The sequence below is a fragment of the Electrona antarctica genome (assembly GCF_951216825.1).
Source record: "Electrona antarctica genome assembly, chromosome: 13".
NCBI lineage: Eukaryota > Metazoa > Chordata > Actinopteri > Myctophiformes > Myctophidae > Electrona > Electrona antarctica.
In genome coordinates this window covers 36,661,885-36,675,174 of record NC_136794.1, presented here as the reverse complement: position 1 = coordinate 36,675,174, position 13,290 = coordinate 36,661,885, and the positions used below count along the sequence as shown (strand labels likewise).

Here is a 13,290-nt window from a genome sequence, read left to right as displayed (position 1 = left end):
ACAGAGCCCAGGGAAGGATTCCACTTACTTACGTGTTTAGTATGCGCAGGCACGTGCACATGTAGACATCAAAGGGGGCTTCAGCCCCCTGCCCTTTTACCCGTCTGTAAAACAACTGCCCTCTCCAGACCATGAATGCAGCATTTACTATGGTGAAAGAAATGCAAATGCCCTCCTCTCCTTTCCATGCCATACCCGATAATTGCTTTTTTCTGAACTCTCCTGATCTTGAACAAAGCAAAGCAAAGTTCTTTGTTTACCCAGGGTAAGTGGACTAAGCTCGAGATGCTTGTTTACAGCCGCGCCCTGCTCATAGAACATTTCATGGTTGAGGTTCAATGCCTTGCTCAAGGGCACTTCAGCGGTGGTAATTTTAACGTGCCGGTCCGAGGATTCGAACTGGCGACCTTCCGGTATCAAGACCGCTCCGCAAACCGTTCATTCAACCATTCATTCAACACAGCATTTTGTGTCTAAATAATTTGTTTAGAAATCCATGTCATCACTGCATCTCTAGTAGCCAGTAGTAGGAGGTTGAGAGCTTGTAGATCGGCTATTTTCCTCCAAAAGTGCCCTCTTTTGAGCCCCTGCCTCTGTTAACACTCTCTGCACGTCCCTGGTAGTATGTATGAGAAACAAACAAAAGGATTTGAGTGCAGTACGGTGTACCCCATCATTCCTACATTGGTGATATAGGTAGGCTATATGAGTGCAGTACGGTGTACCCCCCATAATTCCTACATTGGTGATATAGGTAGGCTATATGAGTGCAGTACGGTGTACCCCACAATCCCTACAGTAGGTTAAAAGAGTGGACAGATCATAGGACCCAACTGCACAGAATTTAAAACGCTCATCGTGGTTATGTCATGCATGCCGGCCTAGTGTGTGAAGTTTGGTCCAAAAACCTTTGATCATAGTTTATACATTCCCTTTCTGTCTGATGCTACACTACAGCATGGAAGTCTCCATCACTATGCCTCTGCTACCACTTTGTTGTGTGTGTGCGTACAGCCGTACACACACACAACACAAACACACACACAGACACACAAGTCTCACGACATCTATATCCTGGAGGGAAAAGCTATCTTCAACTTTATATTTGCTCTATAAATGGACCTAAAAATGTTGGAAAGTTGGACATTTTGTGAGACGTGTTTGCATTACGGTATTTGATCAAAGCTGTTTAACTATAGATAATAGAGGAACTAATTTATTTTTTTCTTCTTTATTTTTTTTAACATAGATTAAAATGTCCTTCCATTTCAAAGTTGATTCATACAAGTTCACTCCTGGACTCAGATTTGCTGAAACTGAACTGACGGACCCTAAAAGGTCTACATCCACCCGGGAGGATTTCATCATAAGATGTAAGAACAATCTTCTAATTCAGGCCTAATAACAGCTGGGTTCCCTGTGCAAATGAAAACGCTTTCCGACAGTTAAGCTCAATTAATTATCTGTTATCTGACTAACTGGCTCGAATACCCCTGCATGAATCCCCCTGCATGATCGCCTACATCTTAACCCATTAAGGCCTGAGTTAAAAACATTCACTTTGAAAGAATATATATTCAAAGATTTGCGCCACATTTTTACGATTTTTCAAAAATGGCAGACCTACAAGCTCGTAGCGCGCCACTCGGTGGCGCGCTATGAGCTTGTAGATCTGCTATTTTTCAATAGCTAAATTATAACATAATGTTTAAAACACCAAAAGGGGTTCCCACCCAGAATGGGTTAAATGTAAATTGGAAACACTTCAGTGGTAATGTAGTGGGAGAACCGCTTTCCTTCCTCCTTACCTTTTCCATTGGACTTCAGTGGTTTGCATTGCATATTAAACAATGCCTATACATCACCAATGATGTGCATGTGCTGACATGATGATGGGAGCCCTGTGCCCACGCTGTGATTGGCATAGTAGCATCAGTTGAGATGTGTGGGGCTCACTGTATGCATGTGGCAACATAAGCTGAGCTGTGATTGGTCTACTTTTTGGGGCAAGAGATTCAGACAAACCCTGTTCTAGAGATGGCTGACCCCTTAAGGTGCGTTCAAACCTGAAAATATATATTTGTTTCCAGTCGCTTAAATCGCTTCACTTTGGTCGCGCAGGTTTTGGTCGCTTCGCTCCAGCTCACTCTCTTCCATGCGAGATCTGTAGCTCTCTACCCCCTCCCTCAAGTGGTGGATTATATTATTAATTATTGATATATTATTGATATAACAGATATAAAAAGTACACAGTAATTTAACTTTGGGAGTGTAACTTTGGGGCAACAAGGGCGGAGGAGCGCCCTTGTTGCCGAAAGGTTGCCGGTTCAATTCCCCGGACAGGGACGGGCAGGAAAAATCTGGGTCGGGAAGTGATTGGTCATCACTCACCCTACACCGCTGAAGTGCCCTTGAGCAAGGCACTGAACCCCCAACTGCTCCAGTGGAGCTGCTTAGTGGCCAACAGTATAAGACTGAGGTTGTACTGGTCAGCTCCCAGGTTTTAATGTGTGTTTCTATGTGCAGGGCGTTGCTGAAAATGAGCACTTGTGCTCAGCTACTACCCTGGGTAAAGAGGAAAAGGGGAAAAAAAGTGTAACCAAATGGACCCGCTCGTTCCATTTTGTACCTCGAAAAGACCTACAGCCGAGCTAGAAAACACCAAAGACGGCTTGGTTCCGGCAATCATACAATATTTAACGTATAATTCCTGCTGCTACATCATTTATGAGCAGCAAAATTAGTTCCTATGTCTTTGCAATGGGCTTGTATATCGTTTTTGGATGAATAAAACCTCCAAACAACATCAACTCAGATTGGCTGTCAGGACGCGATGCGTGGATTCGGGAGAAAGCGAAGGTCACTTCAAATGTTTTGCTACACTACCTATCCGAGGGCATAGGATCTCGTTATTTTTGTCACATATAATACTGGTAAACATTAGGCTGCAATCATGCTGCCCCGTGAATAACGACTTGTTACATGATCAATTTAATAACCTGCTTTTGAACCTCCCTACCTCAATATGGGTAACTGTTTTTAACTTATGTTTTGTCTCAATGTCTGTATAATAATGTCTCTATGCCTTACATGAAGATGTGATTTGTGTTTTATACCTGCATTTCTTAAACTGTTTCATATAATGTATCGTCAGCATTGAAAATGAGAACCTCAATTGCTCTTTCGAGAATAAATAAAGGTTTCAATCAATCAATCAATGATATTTCATGTAATGTTATACATGTTTTGGAAAAGGCATTTTATTAACAAAATCAATATCCCGAAACAATGCATATCCAACTTTTTTCCAGGGCCCCTCAGAAATTCCAGGACCCTTGATAAATTCCAAACCTTTTCCAGGACTGGAAAAAGATTTTTTCTAATTTAGAAATATTTCCAGGAATTTCATGAACTTGGGAACCCTGAATGAATACACTCTGTAACAGTGCAGCGAGCCAAAAGACCCCCCCCCCCCCCCCCAACAGAGCGCCTGCAGGGAAGTACGTGCATTATCTACACGGTTTTGTTCCAAACATCAGACAAGCCCACACTGAAATAAGCAAGTACAGATTGCCTCAGGAGAACTGCAGGAGGCGTGTTTGAGATGGGCAGACAATCAATAGTTTCGGGGCGGCTGTGGAGAGTGTAAGATAGCAGATAAGTGGCCTTACTGAGACTCTGGATCGTTGATGACCAGGTTTCGTTGTCTGGCCTCAGTCATCTAATGTGGCTGATGGATTCTCATGAGTACTGTGTCCACTGTGGGTAAGGGAAAAAAGCAAAAAGGAGAAAAACAAGTTAGTATCAAGATTTCAGAAAATGGCCACACCAATTGCACAAAACATGCCTGATTGGAGATACAACAGTGCTGCTTAAAGCAGACTGTAATGATTTATGTGACGATCAATAGCATCTATAAATGCACCATGTCTGTCTGTCTGTCTGTCTGTCTGTCTGTCTGTCTGTCTGTCTGTCTGTAAATCGAGAACCGTTCGCCCCACGACTTCAAATTCGACACACGCGTTCCACAGCCGCACAGGGGGTGCAGTGCCCGTTGTCGAGTCGGTCGGACCCACGGTTGTCCAGAAGCCCCCCAAAAAGGCCTCTGCCCGGGCTCTGGACAGGGACCCTGCCCATGGTCCATATATGGAGCTGGCCTGTTCTGACATCACACCACTCCATATCTGGGCATGCCTGACAGAACTCCATAAGCTGGCCTGTTCTGACATCACAACACTCCATATTTGGGCATGCCTGACACTCCATATATAGGAATAAAAGGACACAGAGAGATGCCTACAGAATTCTCCATATATGGGCATAAAAGGGACACAGACAGAATGATGGAACGGGTACTCTGCATTTCCGGTTGTCCAGAACCAGCACAAAAGCCTCTGCCCGGGTTCTGGACCTGATCACCCCTATGTCTCCATATATGAATCTGACCTGTTCTGACATCACAACATTTAGGCACCGCTCTAGACATTTAGTTTGACTGATTACAAATAAAAATACAACTTTTAACTTCAGTGAAACTACCAACTGCTGTGCTTCTGTTTAGAAAACTAATTCCCAAAGTAGCAAGTTCATTATTTGAGCTAAGAGTTTGAGTTCATTATAATGCTTACCCCTGCAACTTTTAGCACCAAAGTCATACACCTCAGCAAAAAAAACAACAAACAACAAAACACAGTCAGCCCAAGACTTCAAAGTCTGGGCATAAAGCCTTTATAGAGATGAATAAAAAGTATACAATAAACAAGAGAGGATTTTGTACAAGACAAAAAAATGTTTACTGTTTTAAGCCCACACTTTTACATCACTCACCAGTTTAGAAAGCCTTATTTAAAAATGTTTCTTGTCAAAGGCAAATCCTAACGTACTGCCATTTCCACCTAAGCAAAAACAAAGCCGACAGGATAAATTATTCTATCGTTCTCCAGCTGAAGAGAAACAAAATGGATGTTTCCATGGTGTTTCCCTGATTGTCGGATGCATTCAAGTGAAAGACATACAGTATTGGCACATACCATGGAGTATGTGACTATGAATAATGGATCGGAAAAGGCAGCTGGGCCACTATCATGCCATTCTCCTGCCCAAGGCTGCATTTTCATAATGTATGGTTAACTCACATAGATGGTGGTGTGTCACATAGACTACTGTAGAAATGTACATTCATTTTCCAAGCCAGTGGCAGTGCTTTTTCTACCGGAACAGAGCTAGTTTCCCAATTCCATGAAGGAACAGAGTTATTGAAGCAGTCTTTCTTTCTGTATTGGACTATGGAGATGTCATGTATAGAAAAGCTGCTCCTTCTGTCCTCAAACCCTTGGATGCAGTTTATCACTCAGCTCTGAGATTTATATCTGGTGAACCTTATAGAACTCATCACTGTATCCTATATGACAGAGTGGGCTTGCCTTCCTTGGCCGACAGGCGAAGGAATCTGATATCTATTTATTTTTAAAGCAATTGATGGGACTTTACCGTTGTATATTAAAGCTCTGCTGGATTGTAATCCTGTAACATATAGGACACGCTCCAGTCACTGGCTTACACTAAAGGTTCCAAATGTAAACACAGAACTGGGGAAAACAGCCTTTTGTTTTAGTGCCCCAACCACGTGGAATGACTTACAGCTTAAGTTAAAGATCTGCTCTCCCATTACATACGGTCAATTTAAATCTTTGATTGCAGACTTACCCCCAAGTGTCTGGAACTGTTTTAAATGTATTAGATCACAAAATGAGGAAATGTTGCTGTTCTGTTTGGTTGTTTTTGTTTATTGCTTTGAAAATGTTGTATTATGTTGTACTATATCTCGACGACACTGCAAATGAGGGAAACCTCAATGTCTTTTGAGAATAAATACAGGTTTGAATGAATGAATGAGTGTGCACAGTATACAATCGTCAGTGTTATTAATGTATTGGATCTCAGAGAGTGTACAAATGTAGCCAAATGGACCCGTAACAATGAGGATTTTACTGTGTGGTGCTTAAGAGCTGGGGTGAAAGCCCAAGACAAATTTCCCTTGTGGACAATAAAGTTTACCTTGACCTTGACCTTAAGTAATCAATAAAAGCAGTATACACAGGTCCAATCACAGACAAGTTGCTCTCTTGATTTCTGCATTTAATTAGCTAGCAATATACAGTACAAAGTCTTCTTGTACAGTATACTGTACATGTAACACTGGCTAAAATGTCAGTTCCACGCTGCAGTGTGAAACCCAAGCATTCACCAGCCTTTCAGCTCACCGTGCATTCTATGACGTGTCTGCATTCTGCTGTTAATATGGTTATATAATCAGAAGCCTGTGGGTCTCTAAACATACTGAATTATTATTATTATTATTATTATTTTGCTCATTTGAGGTTTGGCACTCTGTACCGCTATTGATTTTCACAAAGAATAAGTCAATTTACAATTTAGGCATTTAGCAGACGCTCTTAATCCAGAGCGATTTACATTAAGCAAGAACAAAAAGCATGGCAATACATCACATACATAAAAAGTAGTTATCACGAAACATGCGTAAGCTAAGAACGTAACAGTGGAATATCTATATAATGAAACTATACATATATACTATACTATGCTATACGTACTATGTCAATTCTAAGTAGAAGTCACATCAGCTTAATAACTTGCTGGTTTCCAGACACAAGTATATTTTAATCATACAGAGAATGTAGGTTCATGGAAACAAATTAAATGGACAGCCTTTGAAGCCTTGAGCCTTGGGGGAACGACACGGCCAATTGTTCATGACTTCCTAACATGCGCACACTCATTCACCAGTAAGTGGCAGTGCATAATTATAAAATCTAACTGTATTGTTTGCACCCCACCATGATCCACCTTTTAATCCAATCATTAAACTAATTTCCCTGCAGAGCCACAAACAGTTACAGTTGACTGATTAGTTGGATCTGAATGAGGTGTTGAAAAGCTTTTGCTTTGCGAGTGACAGGCAAACCTGCCAGTGCTGTGGGAAATAACGGGAATAATAATTTAAGGGCACCAGCCGCCAGTGGCTCAGTAGGTTGAGCAGCCATCTGGGAATCAGAAGATCCCCTTTTTTTATTATTATTTTTTATCCCACGATTTTGCAACCCATTTTTTCACCCAGTGTCAATTATCGAATTTAATCCTGGGCGCTACACTTCCTCTGCCAACCTGGGGGGGCAGAGGAAGCGGACCCTTTTTTTATAGCAGCAGGTGCGGCTCCTATCCATGGTGATGGCTGAGTGATGGCTGTTGTTTATTGCCTGTTGTTATTTCCTTGAATTTGCTATTAACACAATGAGTGCCACCTGGTGGACAAAAGTGGTGGCGCTTGGGTGCCAAGAAGCAATTCCACTATGACGTGCGTCCGGTTGTGTAGCCATCTTGGATGCTAACAGTAATAGCGGCAATGCTAGCGAGCTAAGGCAAGGACCATACTTGCTCCAGAAAATGCCAATGTTCCAATCACGATCACCGGATAATCAGAAATGGCCTCCGAACATTGGCGATCTGACAGCGTCGTATTTCCTAAGCTAATGTGCTAATGTGGTTGGCCGCGCAGACACAGTGCAGACGAGGCCCTAGCAAGCGTCTCTAGCAACCGTAGTAATTCCCCAAATGGAAAATAGCAAGGCATTCTTATCAATATTAAATGCCTTAGGATGAGTATAATAATTTAATAGGACGAGTGTACCCGTCCTTACCATCAAATGTGTTAAAATTACCACCGCTGAAGTTAAAATTACCACCGCTGAAATTTACCACCACTGAAATGCCCTTGAGCAAGGCATTGAACCCCTACCATGAAATGTTCTATGAGCAGGGTCTGGCTGTAAACAAGTTCGTCGAGCTTAGTCCATTCACCCTGGGTAAACAAATAACTTTGCTTTGCTTTGCTTTGCTCTTACAATCCAGGCTGTAGCCTAATTAAATGCATTCATTCAGTAGTTTATTTAATATAACGCAGCACATTTACAGCTAGAGGAGAGCTTCAATGTCACAACATTTCACAACATTGTAAAGAATATTGTAGGTACTATACTGGCACACAGTCTCAAAATACACTGAAAGCAACACCGCTACTCCCCCCCCCCCCCCCATAGAGTAAAACTCTATAGTCATTGTCTGAAGAACTGCCAGCCGCATCGAATAGAATAAATCGGGTAGTAAACCATTAATCCTTTACTGCTATACTCTTTTTTGCAATGATGGATTATGTGTCTGATGAAAGAACACTGTTAATGTTCTTTTTGATGTCATTAGGAATACAATGACAGTCTGGAGCGCCAGACAGTTTTCTTGATGAAGACGATTAGAGCCATTTCTGTGATCCGATGCTAGCCATGAATCAAAGCAAAGTCTGTCAATAGTACCTGTATGTGTAACAGCAGTTTTCAAACGTTTTGTGCCCAAGGTATACCAATGGGCAAGTCAAAATCTCAAGGCGCACCTGTAATCACCAGGGAAATAGCAGAAATGTGTGGGGAAAACCGTTTAATTCAATGTTGTCACTTACACAGCTTTTTTTGTACAGTACATAATAATAAGGTGTGGTTGTTATGAAATACCAAGGCACACCTGGACTTATCTCACTACACCGTTTGGGAACCACTGATGTGATGTCTATTATTATAGGAACATTAGGGGATGGTTGGTGAGCCACACAAATCCTTCATGTTTTCTAACACCTGCACGAAGAAGACCCTCAGGAATGCTTTCCCATTCAGACACATCTGATGAGTTGCAACTAACTGAAAATAAAGTCTTCAGCAGGTTTTAGTGTGCTCAAAAGAGTACTTAACTTGCATCCACCATCTGGTTGAATGGGCTGGAATGGAACCACAAGCAGAAAATCCCGATTAAGGTCGCCTTCACACCAGGATCTTTCACTGCGATTAAAAATAATCCTGCTGCGTATTGTCGGAAGGTGTGAAGGCTCATTCGAATTCTCTTGCGGATCAAACAAACGCATTCTACTTCACCAAAGAATTTGGGGTTTTGCTTCGCTGCCCAGCGCACCTGACTTCAATTCACTACAGGTGTGAATGCAATCCGCATCAAAGAAAGGAAATGAAGCAAATAATGTGGCGGGCAGATGTCTGTCTGTCTGTCTGTCTGTAAACACAGCTGCCACTGTGTGTGTGGATTGGGGACTCAGCATGATCTATGTAACTGTAGCTAACATGGCATATGCATAATAATTTGATATGATGATCGGATCATCAATGGGAGTACATATTGTAAACGTCGGTTCAATTTGTGCTGATGTCTGCACTGTGCTGATGTCACACACGCGCACACGCACATGCACACGCACACACACACACACACCCACACACCGTCCCCGACAACACACATTGAACACATTGATAAAGTTCCCTACTGCGGTCAGTGCTGTGTGACTCACTGACTGTGAACGCAAAAGCAGCAAATACAAATCACACCTGTGTGAAGTGAGCGGTGCAACTGTAGCGTGTGGCAACATCCAGGCCCAGGGGGCCGGCCCGGTTCCGGCAAGCCTTTCCACGTCCGAAACATCGAGATTTGACAGAGTTACCGTGTTGCAGCTTTCCGTGCTCGGACACGTACATACGTACGCATAAACATACACATACATATGGACACACATAGCTGCGTAATGGAGCTGAGGCACCGCTCAAAAATGCAAGAATGATGCAACTTCACCTCCTAATCGCATCGAGTCTACCGAAGTACAGGGTGAGAATGTGACCTTAGATACATTTTGTTCTGAGTGGAATGGATCCGTTTGGATCAGCACATATAAATAACTATAGTCCACCCCTGCTTTCACAAATATAGTATGAGGTACTGAACTGCAGTCCACACAATATCAGCTACCAGCCTTACTGATACAATATGATGAAAGAAGTACTAGCACACATTGAGAGTATAGGCTGCATGTTGCAATCTAGAGTTGAATCGGGCGGGGCAATAAAGTTGCCAAAAAGAGAACAGAGTTCGTCTGGAGTGTGGATTTTTCAAGGGGGCAAAAATCCAGGAGGCGCGCGCGCACACACACACACACACACACACACACACACACACACACACACACACACACACACACACACACACACACACACACACACACACACACTTTCAGTTCACAACGAACACATTAAATTGTTTCAGCATCTTGGTTCAACATTTCAGCATGATCAATGATCAACAGTAAATAATTAAATCGTTTCAGCCATAAGCGGCGGGTGGATTTTACCTTTAGGTAGGCTAGAATTGCGTGGGGGGGGGGGGGGGGACGACGACGACGACACAGATTTATTTATTTCCCCCAGATGGTCTAACAATGTCATGATTTGACCAATTTATTACCAATCTCGTACACCATTGCTCATGAAATCAAGATCAAGGTTCAAGGTTCAAGGTTTCTTTATTTTGTCTCCCAAGGGAGAAATTTGTCTTGGACCCCAAGGACCCGCCCTGCAGCATACAGATACAATACAATACAGTACAATACAAAACAATACACAATACAAGACAACAAATGCACACGGTGACCCGTACAACATTAAAAAACCACATACCAACATACCTAGTGCAAAAGAAGAAGAACATCACCTCATAACCTTTGACCCCTACCCTGTCTGCCCTCTGCAAGGACTCTGTTAAGGAGTGTGATTGACAGAGGGACAAAGGCATGGAAGATCCTTGACCCAATTACAGCCACTGCATCTTACCTTTTAATTAAAGTAAAAGTAGTCTGAGGAAAAACAGTTCTGTTCCCCGGACACTGTTTTGGGATATTTTGGCTGAGATGGCTCTGTTAGTCAAGTCTCAAATCAGCGTGGAGATTACCCGGCGGTGTTGCTGCCCCTCCGCTCCCTCCCGGCTCATGGCTCTTTACAGACGGGCCGACGGTACACAGACAGCAGCACCTCCGCTGACCGTGTCAGTGAGAGAGACTCGCTGTAAGCACTGGACCAGGGCTAGTGTTGCTGCAGGAGTGTGAATGAACCGTGCGGTCACTGGAACAAAGCCACCGTATTAGCATTTGAATACCTGTTCTGTGAACACCGTAAAGGTGTTTGCAAAATGACCAGGGGGAGGGGAGCTTCAGCCTTCAGTCAGTGGGTGCTATTTGGCTTACTATTGTGTCAGTGGGTGCTTAAGCCCTCAAGCACTCCCGGGGTTGGCGCCGTTGCTATACTCTCCAACGTCCCGTCATGGAAATATTCCAGCACATAGACAGCCCAAATCCTTGCATGTATGCGCTCATGCAAAACACTGTTTAAATGGCTTAAGCATCTAACTTGCGCGATTTTAATTGCTTGCACACTTGGAAATATCCTACCAATTTCATATGACATGCCATTACAAAATATATTTTTGTTCACATGTATTATTAGTTTTATACATTTTAGGAGTGAATACATATGTTTAGATGCCTGTGACAGCCTCTCAGCTGGTCAAACAATGCTGCTCCGCTGTTCTACGACAGAAAAACAGGTGAGGACAAAGAGTACGACAGCTCCCGACCTAACGTGATTTTTGTCCTGGCTCATGTTCAAGTTCAAGGTTTTGCGGAAATGGTAAAGGCCTAAGAGTACATTAAGGTACATGTCTTACTTAAGGTACTAACCTGTCCTACACTACGAGTACATCAAGTATGACGTACAAAACTGCACTGAAATTATATATAATATGAGATACTAACCTACACTGAGAGGAGGTCTACATATAATATGTGGTACTAACCTACACTGAGAGGAGGTCTACATATATGTGGTACTAACCTACACTGAGAGGAGGTCTACATATAATATGTGGTACTAACCTACACTGAGAGGAGGTCTACATATAATATGTGGTACTAACCTACACTGAGAGGAGGTCTACATATAATATGTGGTACTAACCTACACTGAGAGGAGGTCTACATATAATATGTGGTACTAACCTACACTGAGAGGAGGTCTACATATAATATGTGGTACTAACCTACACTGAGAGGAGGTCTACATATAATATGTGGTACTAACCTACACTGAGAGGAGGTCTACATATAATATGTGGTACTAACCTACACTGAGAGGAGGTCTACATATAATAGGTGGTACTAACCTGAACTGATAAGTTACTGGTAGATACTGGTACATACAGTTGGAGTAGTAAGTAGGCTGGGGTACTAATCTACACAAGACAGAACATACAGTAGCATCAACTTTCTCCTCTATCCTAAAATAGTTAAACATGTAGCTTAATCCCTGGCAAGTCTTAAAATAAGTGATCTGCAAGATAATTAATGCATTAGGATTTAAATTGCACCCAGCACAAGTGATGTACTGTTAACAAATGATTTTGCTATTTCACATTCCACCCTGAAAGGCATACTAGATTTACCATTTTACACTTACAGCGTATGTTAATCGCTTGTAGAATGTGAATGTCTGTGTAGTTTTTTTTTTTCAATGTATTTTTATTGAGGCTCTTAGATTTCACAACTGTTCAATCACAATTCAATGTATATAGAACCACACATTTTTCTTTTTTCAACAAAACAACAAGAACCACAATACGGACATTACAATGCACAGACAAAACAAACAAACAAAAAAAGAAAAAGGACAAAACGAGTACACCACAGTCTTGACATGATTACATTACAGGTCACCAGAGTCTTTGTTATTGTCTGTGTAGTTTTTGACTCTCAATGTGCAGCAAATGCTTGTGCTATAGTCATCAAATATGATAGTCAATGAGTAAGCTGGCTACCATGACCATTGTGACAACCTTTGCTCCCATTTGGCATGCATTAATAAAGACCTAATCTTGAAAGCATGCCAAAATCCAATCCAAAGACCTACAAAGTAGTAGTAGCCCAAAAGTGCCTGCCAGAGATGTCTTACCACCCATTCCATTACCAGCTCAAGACAAAATGAGGTAGAGGGGTCAATTAATTTCCATCGTCCCCCATACATTTTGACAAAGATCCATCTCGAGTTAATTCAGTTTTTTTTTTTTGGAATTGATAGCCTACACTGAAACTAAATAAGACAATATAGAGTAGATGTAATATATTATGATGACATGTCAATAAATTAAGTAGAGCTGGCATATATAGCCCCTTAGTCAGTTTTAATTGGGGCGGCTGTGGCTCAGGAGGTAGAGCAGGTCGTCCAATGATCCCTGGGTCGGCGGTTCGAATCCCGGCTCCTCTTGTCCACATGTCGAAGTGTCCTTGGGCAAGACACTGAACCCTAGGCCCTTTTTGAAACTAGCTCCTCGCCACTCACCCTA

General features: G+C 42.3%; 1 protein-coding gene across 4 annotated transcripts in view; it reads right to left on the bottom strand.

Moving 5' to 3' along the window:
* Positions 1–13,290, bottom strand: part of gulp1a (GULP PTB domain containing engulfment adaptor 1a) — a 150,788-nt gene that overhangs the window by 96,505 nt on the left and 40,993 nt on the right. For all 4 annotated transcript variants that reach the window (XM_079518587.1, XM_079518589.1, XM_079518586.1 and 1 more), the window contains exon 2: positions 3,672–3,759. The gene's annotated coding sequence lies outside the window, so the exon portion shown is untranslated. The remainder of the gene's footprint in view (positions 1–3,671; positions 3,760–13,290) is intronic.